Source organism: Dromiciops gliroides, chromosome 3, assembly GCF_019393635.1.
Source record: "Dromiciops gliroides isolate mDroGli1 chromosome 3, mDroGli1.pri, whole genome shotgun sequence".
Classification (NCBI taxonomy): Eukaryota; Metazoa; Chordata; class Mammalia; order Microbiotheria; family Microbiotheriidae; genus Dromiciops; species Dromiciops gliroides.
Window position 1 is genome coordinate 163,050,706 of NC_057863.1, and position 3,909 is coordinate 163,054,614.

The 3,909-nt window shown below is 39.9% G+C and overlaps 1 pseudogene; it reads right to left on the minus strand.

The window, feature by feature from the left end:
* Window positions 1-542: 542 nt before the first annotated feature.
* Window positions 543-1,740, minus strand: LOC122750609 (annotated as a pseudogene).
* Between the last annotated feature and the right edge of the window lie 2,169 nt (window positions 1,741-3,909).

Consider the following 3,909-nt stretch of genomic DNA (forward strand, 5'->3'; position numbering starts at 1 on the left):
TGGGGTCCTTAGGAATTCCTCTTTAAAGAACTACACCCTCTTGCACACAAAAGCAATTAGAATAGATGGTAGTTTATTTAGAGGAAGGGGAAGGGAAACCATGAAAGAAATCCTTGGACTTCTCATGGGGAGAAAGGCATGGCACAGAGGGAGTGGCTCTGAGATACCAATCTCCTTGAGCAAGAGACAGGCAGGTACTTTGATAGAGGACTGATTGGGGTGACCATCTGACTGTGGAAAGTTCCCTTAGTGAGGGAGGACCATCCCCCACTGGTGGTGGCTGGGGAAATTGGGTGAGGGGTGGCTGTAATCTCTCAAGCCATCTCTCCTCAAGACACAAAGGCAGCAGCCACACCCAAATTTATCGCCCCAAGGTTGAAGGAGACTAGAATGAAGGGTGGGGGTCATGGAGCTAGCTCACTCTGATCTGGTTCTACTTATCTCTCTAGGCATGTCTGTCCTCTGGTTTAGTTTCTCAAGGAGAAGGTTCTTTGATGTGCCCCAGAGAATGTCTGGGGTGCTATGGGCCCACAACACTTCCTTCAGTTATGTTGTGTTTGGCCTTTTTTTATCTTTGTTGGTTTTGGTTTGGGGATTTATTGATTACTTGCTTGGTACTCGAGTTCTTTACAGAAGTAGTGAATTGCCTTATTTAAGCCTTCTTCCACCTGGACCATGGGCTCCCACCCCAGAATTAGCTTGGCTTTTTGGATGTCTGGCTTTTTTCTCTGTGGGTTATCCTGGGCTTCTGAGAGAAATTGAATTTCACTACCCCTACCAACAAGGTTTTTAATTAACTGAGCAAATTCTAGAATTGTGTGTTCTTCTGGGTTCCCCAAATTGACAGGGCTACTGACATTGCTATTCATTAAGGCCACAAGTCCATTTACTAGGTCACTGACATACTGGAATGCTCGAGTCTGAGACCTAGAACCATATACTGTGAGAGGTTCTCCTTGGAGAGCTTGCAAAATGAAATTAATGACAACTCGGCCGTCATTCATATGCATCCGTGGTCCAAAAGTATTGAATATTCTAGCAACTCTCACTTCAACTCCTTCCTGCTTCATGTAGGCATAACACATGGTCTCTGCCACACATTTTCCTTCATCATAACAGGTTCTAGGTCCTATTGGATTCACATGGCCCCAGTACTCTTCACTCTGGGCATGGACTCCTGGATCGCCATAAACCTCCGAAGTGGAGGCCAGAAGAAGACACGCTCCAACACGTTTTGCCAACCCCAACATATTTAGTGTCCCAATTGTGTTGGTTTTTAATGTCTTGATGGGATCATACATGTAGTTTGGAGGAGAAGCAGGAGATGCTAGATGATAAATCTGGTCCACTTCAATGTAGAGGGGCTCTACAACATCATGGTTAATTAGCTCAAAGTTTTCATGGCCGATCCAATGTTCCACATTTCTTTTCTTCTGGTAAAGAAGTTGTCCACAACTGTAACCGCATGGCCATCCATCATTATTTTGTCAGTAAGATGAGAACCTACAAACCCTGCTCCTCCAGTTATCAAAATTCTTTTTCGATCTTTTTCTGATAAGAATTTCACTGGTGGGTACTTCTGGGTGGACCTTTTTTCCAAGTCTCTGATTTTCTCTCTCAATGGTGCAACAGCCTCTTCTATCTTATTTTCAATTTTCTGTTCTCCATTTTCCTGTATAGACCTCATGATAACGAAGTTGCCCCAAACAGCTGAGGCTCCGTAGGTGCCAAAGGCGATGATCACTAGCAGCTTCACCCTCTTCCGGTTGACGGCAGTCAGCAGGCATAGCAGTAGCCCCTATTTAACTTGAAGTAGGCTAATTAGCAGTCAATCACTCTCACTTAATTCAATCAGTTTAGAATAATCTCCAGGTGGGCCTTTGAGTATCTGCTAAATCCCCTTATCTACCACATTCCACTATCTTGACACACCATTGTACCAACTATCTGCACCTAGGATTAATCTTGGTACACTGCTTCTGTTCTCTTAGGTTTAGTATCCTTAGTTCATAGAAAGAAGACAAAAAGAAGAAAGAGAAGCAGAAGAGAAACTCTAGTTTAATTTATACATGAGAATATTGCTCACCTCTTATTGACTACTTTTTGAAAAAGAGAATGGTGACAAGCATTTACTTGGTAGTATCAGTAATATCATTTACTTTTCATTTTGCTTTGTTCTTAAAATTAATTTGGTTATCTTCTCAATGTGTATGTATTTAAATGTATATGTATATGACATCTATATTTATATACTCATACATACAATTACATTTCTATTTGTTTGAGTATATACAAACAGAAAACACAATTCTATAGTGTTTGATTTGATATCTAACAACTTAAAAATTCCCTCCAAAGGACCTCTTCCAAAAAAGGGAACCATTTGAATAAGGCAAACACTATGTAAGGAATAAGATGATCTTTGACATTTGGTATTTAATTAGGTGATCTTCATACTGGGAGAGTTTTGACCCTGTCACTATTTCAACCACATTACCCTCTACATTGGTTCCATAGAATTTTAGGAATGAAACACATTTACCTAAGCAAATTAGCCATTCACAGACATGATGATTGGCTAATTTACTTAAGTATTATAAAGCTCAGGGTTTTTGTTTTGTTTTTCAGTCTTCAGCTGGACTTCACCTCATTCATTTCTACCTATGAACTGAAAATATTTATTGAATTACCTTGAGTATGCCGTCTGTCATTAAGTGTGGAAAGATACTTCCTGCAATGATCAACTATACACACCTGTTTCATGATTTCTCCAGTCTTCTCTTCCTAAACATCAATCACAGTGAGATGAAATTGGTTGATAAGATTTATTTTGTAAATGACACAGTTTTCAAAGTCCCAAGTTCATACTCATTTTCTGTTGCTGTCCACAACAGAATAAGAACTCTCAATCAATCAACACTTCTAGATTAATTTTTCCCCTCCCTGTGAAATAAAAAATGAATTAAGAGCTAAATTAGGCTTCCTGGCTTATGTATTTATTAATCAATCAACTTTCTACATAATATCAAATTAATGTTTGCAGTACAATATCAGCATACAGATTTCCCTCTCTACTAGTGGGAAATGGTGTTGTGCTCAAGCAAGATTGCATCTGCTCTGAACATTTTTATAATGAGCTGGAGCCCCAGAAACATTGAATCCCATTTAAAAATTGACCTGAATAATCTCTCAGAGAAAATTAAATGGGCAAAGGATCATGATGAAAAAGTAAATATATATTTAAATGGTTAGCATCACAATGTAGTCTGTTCTTTAAAATACAGGCCCTGTTTTTACTAAGTGGAAACTTTACATAGGAAATTATTTGGGAGCATTTTAATTTGAATAAGGAAGTTTTTTAAAGGACCTGACCGCATGGTCAGAATTTCCCAAGTGCCCAGTAACACTCCCCAGTGTTTCATATATGAAATGATCCTGGTACCTTTGAGAATGCCATTCTTAGCATCAAGCTAGGTACCTGGGTAATAAGAGGTGGCAGATGATGTCCAGATCTGTTTTCCTACCTTTAGCTTCTCATTAATGTTTGTTTTTTTCTTTTTTTGTGGGGCAATGAGGGTTAAATGACTTGCCCAGGGTCACACAGCTAGTAAGTGTCAAGTGTCTGAGGCCAGATTTGAACTCAGGTCCTCCTGAATCCAGGGCCAGTGCTTTATCCACTGTACCACCTAGTTGCTCTCCCCCACTACCTTTAGTTTCTCCCCAGAACTCCAGAGTTGCCTCTTAGATATCTCCACCTAGATGTCCTACAAGCACCTCACGTTGAACACATTAAAAAAACTCAGGCCCTCATTTCCCCCAACAAATCTGTTCACCCTCCTAAATTATCTATTTAAGTTGCTGGTGCAGCTGCCTTTTCAATTGCCTAGGCTCAAATCTCAGTGTTACCTT